This window comes from Chionomys nivalis, chromosome 5, assembly GCF_950005125.1.
Source record: "Chionomys nivalis chromosome 5, mChiNiv1.1, whole genome shotgun sequence".
Taxonomy (NCBI): Eukaryota; Metazoa; Chordata; class Mammalia; order Rodentia; family Cricetidae; genus Chionomys; species Chionomys nivalis.
Genome location: NC_080090.1, coordinates 9,466,844 through 9,482,910, shown reverse-complemented (window position 1 = coordinate 9,482,910; position 16,067 = coordinate 9,466,844). Strand labels below are relative to the sequence as shown.

Below are 16,067 nucleotides of genomic sequence, written 5' to 3'. Positions count from 1 at the left end.
TTGACTTGAGGGAGACACCGTGGATTAAACAGCAAAATAGAGCAGTGTGGGGAAGAAAGGAGCAGGAAAAGAAAGAAAATTTAAGAAATGAAAGAACCCTGTGGGCAACACAAAGGAGCGCTAGAAAACACTTCTGAGTCAGCCACTGTTGCCTAACACGCTGTAAAGATCGCCAAAGACAAGTTGTCACGTTAGCTTAGTGAGACCGACACAGTACTTGGTCTCTTTCCTGCTCTAATCTCTCCCTGCACACTGCAGAAACACGCATCACGTTTAACAGGATTAGCCTGCCCCCTTTTTACTTTTTTACAATTCTATTTCAGCAAAATGGGCTTTCTGTGATGCACAGTAAATCCTGGCCTGCACAGCCTCTACCTTTACTGGCTTTACTTAAATCCGAGGGAAAACATAAACAGGTAACTTGGTGATTCTTCTCCGTTCGATAACTTTGTTGTGAAAATGTCCACAACGTGGGTGGGGGTGTGAACACTCATGGCAGGATAATCAAGGAAAAGCTGAAGCTATGACAGTTGGGTTGATTGAAACAATACAGGGGCTTGCATGGTGGCCCAGAGGTCAAGAGCACTGGGTGCTTTTACAGAGGCCCTGGGCTCCACCTCTTTGCACCTATGTGGTGGTTTACAACCACCTATAACTCCAGTTCCAGGAGATCCAATGCCTTCTGACCTCTACAGACACTAAGGACACACATTACACATATACATACATGCAAGGAAAACATTAGTACACACAAACAAACTCTTACGGCTTTGACTGCAGGACGGCGTGTGAGTTTGTAACACTTTTCTCCAAGATTGAAATGTTCCATCTCACAGAAAGCCCCTGAAATAAGAAGACAAACAACTGAACCAGCTATGGTGGTGCACACCTTTAATCCCAATACTCAGGGGTCAGAAGCACCAGGATCTCTGCGAATTCAAGGCCAGCATGAACTACAGGACGGCTGTTACACAGAGAAACCCTGTCTTGGAAAAAAAAAAAAAAGATAAACAACTAAAAATAGCTCCAGGAAGTCCCTGAAACTGACCAGATTCACTAGGCCCCTTCCCTGCCAGAGTAAACAATACAAGCTAAGTGTCTCAGATGAGTGATGAGCTGCCCAAGGACTCTCACAAGGGAAAAGATTCAGACTCTGAGACTGGACCAGCTGCCTGAGAGAAATGCCTGGAAGAGGTTTAGACCAGAGTCACTTGGAAAGGACACACTCCAATCTGTTGAGTGGCCTGCAGGCCGTGCAGTGTGCTCCAGCTGTCCCAGCTTTTGTGAGTTGTCGCCCATGCTGGGGTGGGCCTTGGTAATTGAGTCATTTCTATTCCTGTAAGTAACCCCAATAAAGCTGGACTTTAGTGGTGTGTACTGTGGGCTGTCATGGGATCCTTGACTGGAAGGAGTTGTGTGTTTTATCTTCCCAGGAAAGGTTTTGTCACACAACACTAGGTTCTAATCCGTGCTCGGCAAGTACTATCTTTTGGGCTTGACCAAGATGTGAGATCTCCTCCCTTCTCAGCTGACTCATTAATGCTGTGGGGATAGCCCTGGCTGTTGGGAGAATCACACATCAGACTTGATGTTCTCACTCAAAGTCTTCTACTTTGTTTTTTGAGTTTTTTTTGTTTGTTTGTTCATTTGTCTTTTCAACACAGGGTTTCTCTGTGTGACAGCTCTAGCTGTCTTAGAACTAGCTCTGTAGACCAGGCTGGCCTTGAACTCAGAGATCCACCTGCCTCTGCCTCCCAAGTGCTGGGATTAAAGGCGTGCACCACCACCGCCCGGCTGTGTCTTCTACTTTATAATGATCCTGCAATCAGGACATCCAAATCCACTGTGCATTTTAGGTCACCACATTTTCCTTTTATCCCATAGACCACACTTAAGTGAGTCTTTCCTCATCCTCTATGACCTTTTGTTTTCAGAACTTATTTTTAAGTGTGTGTCTGTGTGTCTGTACGTTCATGTGTGTGTGTCTGTGTGTCTGTGTGTGCGTGTGTGTGTGTGTGTTTGTGTGTCTGTACGTGCATGTGTGTGTGTCTGTGCGTGTGTGTGTGTGTGTGTGTGTGTGCATATGAGTGCAACTGCCAGCAGAGGCCAAACAAGGGTGTCAGATTCCCTGGATCTGGAGTTACAGACAGTTTTAAACCACCCCAGATGGATGCTTTGGGCGGAGCAGCAGCAAGTGTTCTTAACCAGAGAGAGCACTGCCGCTATGGCAGGTGGCTGCATCGGTACATGCCTGCTGCATCTTCACTGTTTTCATGGAGAGGTCAAGCTGGAATATGAGAAAATGAGGTCTTCATGCTTTTACCTCATCCAGATTTTCTAGAACAGAGCTTCTGACTGAGGCTTCAGAAAGCTGACCAAATCAAACACAGCTAATCACTGCTCATGTTGGGTCAGCGTCGGAATTGTCCGTGGGCTGCTCTCCCCAGGGCCGCCACACACCAGGCTTTGCAGGAGCTCACAGCAGTGATGCCCTGGAATCAAGAAAATGATCCCTTTTTTGACTCCACTTGGAGCCTCATTGCTATTGGACCCTTATAAAACCACAGCCAGACCTAATCCCTGAGGAGAGACACAGGGAGCTGTCCAGTGTTGGAGAAAGTGAAGTACTGGGTCTGTTGGCCTCTGAGGAGTGAGGGAGCCAAGGCTGGGGCAGAAGGAGACTGATTTAGGAGCAAAGGGGAAGCTGATGCAGGGTCTAAGACCCAGCAAGCACACACAAGGTACCTAAGGGTGTGTTTGCTGTGGTCAGAGGTCATACCACCTCTCCTTACACGCACACACACAAGCACACGCATGCACACACACAGAAAGAACCCAAGATATCTGTCCTCTGTGGCTGATGGCTCCAAGGTGTTGTTCCAAGTCTCTTCACAGCCAGCCTGGGATTATCAAGTGAGCTGCTTCGAAAGGCTGGCCTAGAGGAGCCAAGAAACATTGGCCTTCACCAGACTGAAACCAAGGCCAGATTTAGCCTCCCACCTCATCTTCACTCTTGCCTGGCCTTTCACCCCCACTTCAACCCTGCTTGCTCCTGAAGAGGGCTGGGACTGGCACTGAGTTGCATGCCCACCGAGGTTTCCTGCATCCCCTGGCTCCTTCCACAAGCCCCTCTCGCCCCCCTCTCTTTCATTCTCTCTTCAGCTATATGTGCCCCTCTGGCTCACTCACACTCTGCAGGCACCCCACACACACCCCTGTACTCTCTCAACTCCCACCCACACCTCAGATTTTCCCTTTTTTCTGTTACCCACCCTATGCTCTCTCTCCCTCTCTCCCGCCAGAAGTCTCCCCCACACTCTTTCCCTGAGCCCTCACCACAAGTGGTGCAGACAAAACAAAAGTATTCCTTCTACTAGGCAGGGTTTGTGAATGGAAGCCACAAGTTGCCCTGTTCTTCCTAACAGCTTGGGCCCAGCAATATGTCCATCTCTAGTGGTCTTCTCCATCGTTTTCCTTTGTCCTGCAGGGTCACGGGTGTTTCCCCGTGCACAGACTAGCTAAAAAGCATAAGACTTCCCACCCTCCCCAAAGATACACATCACTATTCCAGGGCAGGTATGGCAAGGAGCTGTGCCCTCCCCCATACACCGGCTCTACCTACACAGACCTGGTCCACTTTAACATGGTGTTCCTTTCTTGAAACCCTGAAATCTAGAACTCCTGACTCCAGCTCTGAGGTTCTAATGGGCCCTGGTACTGACTATTTAGTTAACTGCTAACTCTTCTGCTCCAGGCTAGCCAGCATCCTGATCTGCTGTCTGCTGGGTCAGCGGGTCCATTTCCTGGGCTCTCTTCCCTAGTCCTGCTACACCATGGCAGCCAGGCATGGCACCTTCCTGCCTGTCTCACTTCCACAGCTGCCCTTGGCTGGGCTCTTACTGTAGTGCCCTGCAGTGGCTTGGATTCAGTGGGGTTTGAGTGAATTTTTATTAAGGATATTTTTTTACTTTGCATTCACTCAGGAGAGGTATTTATTCAAACATATTCAAACATATGACATACATTTGTTTTTGTCTTACCCAGAAGTGTTGACCTTATTTTTCCTGCTTGCAGTTCCCTGTCCAGCAGAATTTTTGGTCCTGTTTTCATAGGCTTGACCTATGGCTTCTACAGAGAAGATTTGTTACCTATGCCATGATGGTAAACAGCCCCTGCTTTCCTCTGGACTTGATAAAAACAGTTTTGTGTGCCTGGGAGCACACGGCCAAGTCTGAAGACAAGTGTGGATCTGAATTTATTCTGTATATGTAAACGAGGTAGGGGTGGGGCACAGAAAGTGTTCAGATACCAACCATTGATGAGTTAGTCTCACAGTGCACTGGCTTCACCGAAGGCTGAGAACAGGAGGGAGGGGCCCTGTATGAGTATTTGTGTAACAATCCAGGCATCCTGCTTGCTCTCTTGTTCTAAAATGGCCAGGTACCAATCACATCTTGAGCAACTTCATCTGTGTCCAAACGTCTCTGTTAACTCATTGATTTGGGGTACTATTTCCATTTTTCAGATAAAGAGAACAGAGGTAGAGGCAAGGTCCCAGAGAAGAGGCAGCTCCTGACCAGTGGCCTGCTATAACCCTCAGATTCCTAGTTCCTCTCATGGATTTCTTTACCTGAGATGGAATCAGAAGCTTTTTTAAAGCATCTTGGGCAATTATAATTATTAGCAGGTCCCCAGACTCCCCTGCCCCATATCAAGCCATTTCCAAAGCCCTATCGCAATGGTAGCTGCTCTGGCAGCCTCCTCCTCCACGTTGAATAAAACATTTAAAACATATTTAAACGTCAATTTTGGGGAACTATGTAGCATATGGGCTTGCCTTTTGATCTCAAAATGATGACAAACAGATACTTAGATACTTCATAAAAGAAATATTACTAGAAAAAAATTATAAAAATCTGGCTTTCAGCTTCGTCATGCTCTAATTTAAACAAAATGCAACTTCATCGGGCTCCCTTCTCTGGGAATAAATTCACAACTGCAGGCTCTCTTTAGTGTTCTTCTGGCCTTGATCTGTTTGTATCTAGTGTTGGTCCTCGGTCCAAGCTCTGAGACCCTCAGTATCTATCTGCAACTTAAGTCCTGTCCCCAAAACCCAGAAAATGCACAACCACTTCTGAATTCTCAAACATCAAAGGAAAAGACCGACTAACACAGCTCTAGACTTATGGACCGAGCTGGGCTAGGCTGAACAGGAGACCGCCATCCCTTTCTATGTCCTGCCCCTCTCACTATCCCTGCTCCAGAGTGTGCGTCCCCTGTGTCGCGCCACCACCGCAGCAACAGGCGGCGGCGGGGGAGGGGACATGGCGGGGACAGCGCGCGGGCCTGGCTATGGCCCACGTCTGCTGGAGCCCAGTGGGATGCTCTGGGCCCCCGGAGCAGGTGGCTGCCCCGTGCGGTCCGGTGTGCGCTGAGCCGGGCCAAGCAGGGCCAAGGGACCACTCGTGCAGTGGTCAAGGAAGGAGGCGAGGGCTGTAGGACCCTGGTGCGGACAGGCCAAGCGGCCGGCAGGTGGCCGGGACGAACTCCCCCCACCTTCTCCGTCAGAACGCTCTGTGGCGACACTGGCGCCACAGTCTCGAGGTCACCGTCTTCCCGACCTGGAGGCTGTGGCGCCTAGCATGGGGCCCGATCGAGAAGGCCAGGCCAGTAGTGAGGACAGGAGGACATCGCAAGGAAGCCCCGGTAGCGCCTAACGCCTGCCGGGCACACTCCCAGCCTTCCAGCCCTTCCCACAGGTTTTCCAGTACTCGCCGGAGCTTTCCTCGCTGGTTTTGGAAAGCCAGCGCCGAGGGGCTCCGCAAACACACCCCTGCATGTAGCATGACATACAGGACCTGGGACACTGGGAGGAGTGACTGGGCCTCTCTCCGGGAGGTGGCCTTGGGAGTGAAGACAACGGGAGGCCATACCGCCACTCTCACAGAGCACTTACTAATCTGCCTGGGCTGGAAAGGGTGGCTGTACCCAGAGACTTGGTGTGATTTTGCCACTGCGCCCCACTTGCAAGGCGTCCGCTCACATTTGCACCCTTACCCCACCTCACTCCTGTGCCACTGCAGCCGGAGCCTGTCTTTGTACTTCTCTGACAGCAAGACAGGGTGATCACACCCAGTGGTGGTGGTGGCGCGTGTGTTGGTGTGACCATGTGTATGTAAGTGCACATTCCACTCTGTGACACCCCCAAGTACGAGGGCGAGCACCCGTTTGTCCTCGCAGGCGTCCCTCAGCTTATCTCTGACCTAGGCTCTTCCAGCTTCCCTGTTGTGGACTGAAAAAAAAGACAACCGAAATCACAGCCTATCCGAACCCTGGCCCTCCAAGCCTGGGTGGGTGGGGTTGCGGATGAGCAAGCGATCTCGGGGAACAAGAGCAGCCCCACGGAAGGCGAGCGAGAGGCCTGGCGAGCGCCTCTCGCATCGCGGCGCGACCAGGCTCAGTGGCCGGGTTATGTAAGTAAGAGCCCTCCCTGCGCTCCGCACCATCTGTTAATATCTTATTGGAAAGTTCGGTGCCTGCGGCAAAGCCAGGGCTGGCGGCGAACAGCTCTCAGCCGACTCCTTATTCCTCTAGGGCAGGGAATGCCCCTCCTCACCCCTTTGTTCGTTTCTGTCCACTTCCCCACATCAAGCTGTCGTGTGACCCCCCTCAATCACCAACAGCCCCCTCATCATCACCCTGGGGTTGTTTTTCTTTGAGATCACCTTGTGCTTACAAGTCCTTACTATGTATATGTTTGTGGCGATCCTGTGCCCTTTTACGGTGTGTGGGGGGCTCTTTTTGTTTTGGTGAGGAGGTTTTATTTTTTTTTTAATTACTTTTTCTGCCAGTCCCCCCTGGCTCCCAACTTCTTTGGACTGACTCGCTGATGTTTACTTTGAAAGCTGTTGGTTAAACAAACATCACTCGGAGGCTTCTGAGCAGTGGGGTTCCCAAGAGAGAAACGCCGCAGCTGCTACTTGCTACTGATCTGGTGGCATTTCACTTTCTCCCCCACCATTCAGAACAAATCCAGGTTGGGTTCGGCGTCATGCTGGGCACAGGGGAGGAGAGCGTGAAAGGACGACCGACAACCCGCCTCTAGGCAACCTGCAGCTGGCAGGTTTGCTCCCGCCGCCGCCGCTGCCGCCGCCTCTTCCCTCTGTTCCCCTCCTCAGGTGGGTGGTGGTGAGTGGGTGGGCTGGTGGGAGGCCACCGAGGTCCTCCAACATCCTTTTACAAAATCCACTCCCACGTTGGCTCTTCACAGAATCCGCTTGAAAACCCCAAAACAGCTCTCAGGCGCTGATGCCTGCTGCTTGCAGGATTTCAAACACCCTACAAACACTGCCTCCCCTCCTTAGTCCCCACCTAAGGGTTTAAAGACTACTGGAGAGGAGAAACACCCAGAAGGAAGGTCAAGGCGAAGTGTGTTTAGCCTAGAACCCGATGCACAAATGCCTTTCTCTAACACGCAATTCACTCTCCAGGAAAACCAGCTAATGCAACCTGCATGAGGACGGCTTGTCCCAACACCCACCAGAACTTGTGCTCACTTTATATTACTAGGGTGGTGCTGGCCAGGGTTGGCAAAAGAAAGGGTTCTAAGGATTCTAGGCTTGGCCCCTGGCTTCGCAAATGAAGCGGGTGTCTAGAAGACTTCTGGTCTCCAGGCTGACTGATTGCTTCCATACTATCAGAAAACAAACCGGGAGTCGCTCGGAGACAGGGGCCTTGGGCCTCAAGCCTTGCTCCAGCACCGCTCGGAACCCGGGGGAGCGTCGCAGCTCAGGCCAGACAGCACCCGGGACCCTGGCTTATGCGTGGCCCGGACAGTTAGGGGACAAGACAGGGTTCATCCTCAGCTTTCAGAACTCGGGGTCTCCACCCTAGCTCACACGCCCAGCCTGGCTAGAGATCTGTGTTTCCACGCGCAGCTCCTGCGCCCCAGTGCGGGCTGCGAACTGCTTGGGCTGAGCATGACAAGCCAGGAGCCTGAGAGGCGCGAGCTGCGGGTGGGGAGTTTGCTTGTCTGTCTGGAGGTTACCCTAGCTTTGACTCAGGCCTACTTTGTCTCTCTGCGAGACAGATAAAGGATTTATATTTGAAGGTGCTCGGGGGAAACTTTTCCCGCCGCCAAAACCCAGGCGTGGCGTGTGCAAAACGTGCATCCAAACGCCAGGTGCAATTGACACAAACTACTCCAGAATGATCTCTCTCCCTCTACCCTTGCGGGCCCCCCACTGCTTTCCTTGCCCGACCCCCTCCCTTTTAAACGTCAAGCTGGCAAGTGCAAACAGATTCATCAAAAGAAAATAAAGGGACGAAAAATGAGATAGTGGCTTTGGACCATTCTCAGAACTCCAAATTCCACCCTCCTCAATCCGTCCGTTTACCTCAAAGGTACACAACCAATATTCCACCCTGTCTAACGGACACGTGAGAAGATCATTTCAGTCTCACCAGCCCCGAGTAGAGCTCTTGCCACAGGAGCCCATCTTTGAAGGTATGAATAGTGTACTGGGCTCTGGGCGATGCTGTTTTCCTGCCTGAGATGGGGAAGGTCTCGGGCAGTTCGAGAGGGGGTAAGACGCTGGGGGGATGCTCAGGTGAGTCTTTTCCGGAACATCAGCCTGGCCGACCTGATTTTTTTTTCTCCTTTTCAATGTTTGAATTCCGTGCCTGCCAAAAGTTTCCCACATGGCACTGACTTTCTCTCTCTCTCTCTCTCTCTCTCTCTCTCTCTCTCTCTCTCTCTCTCTCTCTCTCACACACACACACACACACAGAGAGAGAGAGAGAGAGAGAGAGAGAGAGAGAGAGAGAGAGAGAGAGAGAGAGAGAACTGTCCAAGTCACAGGGGATTAATACACTCTCCCAGTCTGATGAATTGGAGGCTGAAATCGGAACGTCCTAGAAACGAGTGTGTGCGTGGCAGACGACAGTAGCGGTGCACTCAGTCTCCTCCATACTCTGTTACTCTGTCACAACACGGTTCAACCTTTGATCTGATTGAACTGGAGGGACTCGAAAAAAATACTTGTCCCCACACCACCCTTTCTAAAAAGTGTCCCGTCTCCTAGGTATGAACATTACCAGTGCTTTGTAGCTCTGCTGAGCGTCGGGCTTTCTAAGGTGCTTCAGTCCACGCTGTCTCCTTAGTAAGCATTGCCGTTAACTGTGCCCAGGGAAGGGGACATTCCAGCAACAGCGGGAAGCTTTCTTCAGCGTTTGTCACTGAAGCCAAGGCCCTCTTTAATAGCCATGTTATCTGAAGAAATCTCGCAGCTATTTTTCGTCCAAGATGTCAAACCAATGTGCTTTTTTATATGGCTTTAAGCGTTAGAGTTGGAGATGCTGACGCTTGAGCTGTCTTGCCTGATAAACTTTTAAGTTTGTCACTCAGACTTCGAAATTGTGTAAATTCTATATTGGACTAATTTTTTGGTCCACCCTGGGATGCGTGAACTGGAGTGACTGGGATGTGGTGTCTGTAGCCTGTGTGGCAACTTTGCCTACAATTCAAATATTTTTAAAGGTAACCAAGGATGAATCGTCGTCCTATAAATTTTGAGGTCTGTCTGACTGGAACTCAATCAATAATAGGCAGAGCTTTTAACATCAGATTTAGTGACCCCCGTGTGAAATCTCTGACACCTACTTTTTAAATCCTAAACCTACCTGTGTTTGCCCATCCTCTTTAAAAGGAAGCCAGAGTGACAGGTCTTATTGATATTATCTATGATCGTTTCCAAAGCGGAACGATTTGCATCCCCCCGCCAAACACACTCCCTTCTTTATGCCCCCCTCCTTTTAAACCTCCACTTTTTCTCCCGTATAGCTTTCCGTGTCTTCTTCTACCCCAGTCTGGGGAGCGCTCCCTTAGCTCAGCCGCTGGGAGAACTCCATCATCTGTATCAGTGAAATGAAAAAAAAAAAAAAAAGACCTGCGTCCTGGAAGAGCCAGTGTGAGCCGGGCGCCGCGGTGCACAACGCCCGCAGATGGCTCGCAGGGGCCGGGGCGCGGCAATACAGGCGCCCCAAGCAGTGGCAGGGCGGAGTGGGGGCCGGGGCTGGAGGCCGGGGCGGGGGAGCACGGGGCCCCTCTCCCCTCCTCTCTTCCCAGCCCCTCACCCCCACCCCTTATATATATATATATATGTATATGTATTTTTTTTCCTCCCAAGTTCTTTTGCCTCGCTATCCCCCCTTGAATCCGAAGGCGCCTCGCGATTGGGTGCTGGGGCCGGGTACGTCAGTGGGACTGTGACGTGCAGTCTTCCTGTTTCCTTCAGCTGTGTCTTAAAGTAAATCTTGTTGTGGAGCGGAGCCCTCAGCTGAGAGAGCGCTGGGAAAGCGTCCGCCACTGCAGCTGGGGTAGCCGCGCGACGCACACGAGCTTCACAGCCGCGCCCGCTGCGCCTCGGGCCATCGCGCCGCGCGCCGCGCTCCAGCCCTCGCCTCCTCCTCCGCTCCTCTGCTTTCTCTCTTCTTTCCCCCGGCTCTGGGCTCTGCCCTGCGCGCCTCTCCCCTCCCCTCCCTCCTTACTCCCCTCTTGTCCCAGCACTCGCCCCGCTCACTCGCTCTCGCACAGACTCACCGACCCCTGGGCCAATTATCACTGGTAAGACATCACTGCGTGCGCGCGTGGGTTTCTTCTCTCTGCCCGCAAGAGAGAGAGAGAGAAATAGAGGAGAGAGAGAGAGAGAGAGAGAGAGAGAGAGAGAGAGAGAGAGAGAGAGAGAGAGAGAGAGAGAGAGAGAGAGAGAGAGAGAGAGAGGCTGCGCCCCGCTGCTGCCCGCACCGCGTAAGTATCTTCACCCGGTCGCTGTCCCCTCCCCTTTTCCAGAACCGCTCGCACTGGCTTGTTCTTGAATGGGAAGGAGAGAGAGAGAGAGAGAGAAGAGCCTCCCGTTACTCACACCCGTGTAAACATTCTTTTTCCAGAGGGAAAATGGTGTTATTTACATGAATCGTAATCAAATAGCCTCTAAAAACAGTTTTCTAAGCAGGAGCCTCAGTGGAACTCCGAGCTCCTCTCCTCTCAGTTACGAAGAGTAAGTGATCCGCTTGGCTTTTCTTTCTTTCTCGTGCCTGCCGGTGGCTGGGGTGGTGGTGGCGATGGGGGAGAGGCTGGCGTTGCCGGACTTGTCGCTGATCTTGTCACCTTTTGTGTACTGTGCCTGGGGTGCGCTGAGGCTCTGGCTTCCTTTTATTTTTATTATTTTTTCTCTTACTCTCCTCAGGAGAGAGGGCCGCGAGGGGGACCGAGTCCCTTTTTTGTTGTTCTAGATTTCTTGCTGTCTTCCCAGCCCCTTCCTTCCCTTCTACCCGGGTAGAAACTCCAGGGCCTGTCCCCAGTCCCTTCCCTTTGTCTTGTTTATTCTAGCTGCCTTTCTTCCCGGCTTTTCCTATTTGCTTGGTGTTTGCATACCTTTCACTTCTCCTTTTTAACCCCGGGCCAAGGGCTGGCCGTGGGGAGGAGGGCGGAGAAGGGGGGGGGCCGCAGGGTGACTTTCCTCTCCCTGCGCGTTCAGAGCTGGGAGCTTGCACGGGGCTCTACAGCCGAGGAGGGACAGTCCCGAGGAGCGAGCGCGGTGCCCCTCCACCCAGTCTGCGCGCCTCGCTGGCAGGCACAGAGTAGGGGCAGTTGGCCCAGGAGCCTCAGGGGTTGCCCGCGGGGCCATCGCGACGCCGCGCTGCGGAGGGCCGACCCTGGGTCGGGGTGTGCTTGGGCCGCCCATGGGCGAGAAGCCCCCAGCCATTACAGGCAGGCTCGGGTAGTGGGCAGCTGCGCTCCGGCCTGGGCTGGATAGTGCTCCTGTGTTGCCCCAGTTCCTAGGACTGGGAGGGAGGAGAAGAGCCCAGCTGAGCGGAGAGGTGAGAGCGGTTGTTGCTGAGAAGAACGGCTTGGAGGGCGGGAGGACAGGGGAGAGCTGCTATCTTGCCTGAACAGACAAGGAGAGGAGACGGGGGAGGGGGGCGGTAGACATCACCCAAAGTCCAGCTGAGCAAGTTGTCGTCGCCTCGACAGTGCCAGCCAGTCAGTCCTGCTAAAACTGAGCGCCTGTGCTGAGAGCGACGCCCCCCCTCTCCCCCCCCCGGCCTGGAGAGAGCATCGAGCCACACTCAGATTCTCCTGCCCCTGCTCAGCTTCTTGGGAAGTTAAGTCCTCTGGACAGACTAAGAACAGAAGCAGAAGGAGGGGCTGAGGGATAGTCTTGAGGAGGCTGGTTGGAGTGTGAAACTGCTGTTCTTGGCAGCCCAGAGCCCTTCGCCTCGGGGAAGGCTGGAAACTCACCTGCTTACTTATGTTTTTCCGAGAACATCTGCGTTGTCTCCTTAAGCTTATGAAAATAAAGCAGGCCCAGGGTGGCCTCCTCTCAAAGTTAAGGCTGAAGAGCAGTCTTCTGTCTGGTTCTCTGCCCTCCCCAGCCCTCCTTTCTTTTACCACCCCCTCTCATACCCCTCTGTTAAAAAAAAAAAAAATCATTTCCTCTCCTAAACCAGGCAGACAAAAGTCTGTTAGCAGAATGCGCATGGGCAGGGCTGGACAGGTGTGTTGTGTCAAGAGAGGCAGGTGCAAGTTTCCTGGGTGCCTGTGTTTCTGTACAGCTTCAGACCACAAGGCTTCAGGACTGAAGAGGTTCATGAATTTATGGTGGTTCTGGTTAATGGGATTGCCAGGCTAATGAGAATCGGGCTGTTGTGTTCTGAGCCCCTGCCATGAGATTTTTTTTTTTTTTTGGAGGTGGGGGTAGTATTTGTTTATTTGTCTTAAGGATGTTGGCAGGTGACTGCAGAGGCCCTATCTCAGGCTTCTGTCTGCCAAAAGCACACCCCACTTCAGGATAGCAGGTGGAGAGAGTTGACTTTCTCTTTGCCTCCCTTCAGTTTCTGCCTGTCTGGCAGGTCAGAGAGGGGGGCAGGAAGATCCTTTGTGTGTGTGTGTGTGTGTGTGTGTGTGTACGTGTGTGTGTGTGTGTTGTGTGTGTGTGTGTTGGACAGCAATGGGTGGCTAGTAACTGCCCAAAATACCAAAGTCAGTTCCCAAGTGTGACTTTCTGCTAAAGCCTGTCTTTGTAGTAGGCTTTCTCCCTGCCCAAAAAGAATAGGTATGTGTTTAAACTCTTTCAAGCCCTGTGTTAAATACTCTCATGAAGTGAACTGGGCCTGTCGCTGTATCAGACATGTGTCAGGTGTCCTAGAAAGGACTTTGATGGAGAGGGAGAAGCTGAGTCTGTGTGAGGGGACCCAGCTCTGGCGATCTGATGGGAGACCCTGGCAGCCAGTTCTATGAAGAGTTTCTTGCAAGAACTTCGGAGTGGTTTCCGAATGACACAAGCTACTGCATGCAAAGAGAAAAAAAGGAAGCCTGCTTGTGTGCCAGGGAAGATGCTGGGAGTTCTGTGTAAGTGCTATCTCTGGGTGTCTGGCTTCTCAAAACTTGACCTTCTAGGCTGCTGGTTAAACAGTTTACTTCCTTGAGTTGAGTTGTGTGGGAATAGATCAGATGGCGGACAGTCTTTGTTGGTTAGTTTTGTCGTTTGGATGCTATCACTGTTTCCATGAAAATGACAGGTATGTGTCACTTAGTCTTCTAACTTAAACATCAGTCACCCCTCCCCTCCTAGCTCTTTCTTTGTATGCTTTTGGAGATTATTTGATAATTAAAATGTCATCCATGGCTATGTTCATATGCCTTATTTTTGATAGGCGTTAGTCATGCTTGGCACTTATTGATATTCTGTGTGTCCATGATGCAGGATTCTGTTTAGTTTAATCACCACCTTGTGGGGGGAAAAGTCGTGCATACACGACATGCATTTTTGTTCTCGCGTGCTCACTTGCTAGCTAGGTCCCTCTGCAAACAGGCTGTGCACCCTTCCAACCTGAGCTAACTCACTCTGCAAGCTGCCAGGCTCCTTCTCATTTGTTCTAAACCCATAAAGTCCCTTCTCACAAATTTCCAGTATCACTTCAAGTATGGCCTCAACTATATGCTATCAATTTTAAAAATGTTTATTGGTTAGAATTTTCAAAGAAATTATAAAATGCTAGTGATGTTATATGGTGTGAAAACAGATTATGCATGACCATGGTATAGGTTTCAAATTCGGTATTTGTATAAATTGGAAGAGAAACATAGAAGAAATTTCTCCAGTCTTATTGCCTAGTGCATTCCAAAGCTTCAAAGGATATTTTGAATATTTTGGTTTTTCTACAAAAAGAAGAAAAAGTGTGAGTGCATTTTTTAGGATTGTTTCTCACACTCTTGTGTTTGCCTAATTTGATGAATTGTAACTTTGAAATAAGTGGAAATCAATATCTTGGGCAGGTCTCAGAAAGAGTTCTGTGTTCATTTTTCTGGTGAAAAATGAATGGAATTTCAGATAGCATGGAGGACTCACACATGAAATGGTTATGATTTGAAACCTTTTATTGTAAAAGGAAATGTAAAATTTTTGTCAATAAGCTCTCAATTCTTTAAAACATTAAATTATGCCAAGTAGTTTTCATGTAGAAATATCTCTAAAATAAAAGTTGTTAATTAGCAGAAATGCAGGGAGGGGTCGGCGAGTGACTTAGTGTATATGCGAATCAAAGTACCTGATTTTCCCCTGTTGAATTCAGGCTGACTTTCAGAATGATTTCTAATATTAATGATGATGCTCCACTTGAAACCATATGGCCAGCTTACCTCATTAAGGACCCTTAAAGATGACTTTGTAAAAGAAATAAAATCCAAGCCATTTCTCCAAATAATTTTATCAACCTAGACAGAAATCTAAATAATTGAAGCAGGAAGCCATGCCAGCCTTACGCTCTCCATGCTCATAAAAGATCTGCCTGAACTATGTGGATAATCACCATAATGGAACACTTCTTTGTCTGGAATCTGGGCTCCAGAGAGATGTAGGAAAAGTTGCACACCCCCTCCTCAAAATAACTTGTTTTATTAAAGTTGAGCCCTGAGCCACTTCGCTTCATATTGTTGTATTCCTTTGAAATTCTTTGCTGAAGATTATTTGTTCCAGCGTGAAGTCAGCAATGTCCTCTGGGTTGCTCCTCCTTGGGAAACAGAATGCAGGCCCTTTGGGTTTCAAGGAGGCACCGTTAGGAGCAGTTAGAGCTGACTCGATCGTGTCTTGAAGTTGTTTTCCCACTGGTTTTTTTTTTTCAAGAGGTGTCTGCTGTGTTGTGCTGTTGTACAGGTGCTGTTAGAGCATGCATGTAGGCTGCATGCTGACCCACACAACATGTGTTTGATAATTTAACATTTGGACATAGATCTCCACATGAATTCAGGAGAGCTTTCTGAAGCGCATGTACTGGGGCAGTAATCGTCTGGTCCGGACTCTGTTATCTCTATTTCCCCATTTTCTTTATACTGTTTCTCAGCAGGACTGGCCCAGAGGTTTTATATTGCCCGCTTAAGCTCCAAATCAATGTTAAAGTGAAAACATTATAAGAATCCATAGTAATTGGAGTTGAAAACTGCAGCTCAGCTCACATGCTTAGAAATGTGAAGTTGTTGAGTACCTCAGTGGGTTGACACCATGGGGACAAAGTCCTGGGAACTACAGGTTGGAAATGAAGGAAACCCTTGGAAAACGTCTGTAGCGGTTTTAACTTTACCATGGTCACTTGATAGTGCATTTTGATGTGGAAATATATTTTTGTACATTTGGTTTAGTAAAATATGCTAGACATGTACTAGGTCAGCCACCTATTATTTTTAAATCTCGCCTATAATACCCCTGGATTATGGCCCTGAAGTGTATGGTCACTCTCTTTTTATTTCTGTTTCAATATTGAGCTGTATGGAAAACAAATCAATGTGTACCTATTAACATAGTGCCCTGTCTTACTGGATAAAATAATGTTTCCCATTTATTTTTCCTGTTGTTTATATCTCAGTTGAACATTTTACACAGAGACCTAAGGTATTTGTGGTCTCCTTGCCCAAAATGGAAATAAATCATTATTTAATTTTTAAATGATACCTGATTCAGATTTTTTTAAAAAATCAATTTATCTTGGTGGATTTGGAGGGAGTTACAGGC

The 16,067-nt window shown here is 49.8% G+C and overlaps 1 protein-coding gene and 1 long non-coding RNA gene across 7 annotated transcripts in view; one reads left to right on the top strand and one right to left on the bottom strand.

Moving 5' to 3' along the window:
* LOC130874428 (uncharacterized) overlaps positions 1-10,689 on the bottom strand; it is a 75,391-nt gene extending 64,702 nt beyond the window's left edge. Inside the window, exon 1 of the long non-coding RNA XR_009057139.1 lies at positions 10,601-10,689. This is a non-coding gene — a long non-coding RNA (uncharacterized LOC130874428). The remainder of the gene's footprint in view (positions 1-10,600) is intronic.
* The window catches only part of Prox1 (prospero homeobox 1), a 55,581-nt gene continuing 45,914 nt past the window's right edge, over positions 6,401-16,067 (top strand). For 2 of the 6 annotated variants that reach the window (XM_057769762.1, XM_057769756.1), the window contains exon 1: positions 10,835-11,057. The gene's annotated coding sequence lies outside the window, so the exon portion shown is untranslated. Of the gene's footprint in view, positions 6,474-10,337; positions 10,625-10,764; positions 10,808-10,834; positions 11,058-16,067 lie in introns of those variants that run through there. The other 4 variants (XM_057769757.1, XM_057769760.1, XM_057769758.1 and 1 more) reach the window with 4 other exon arrangements.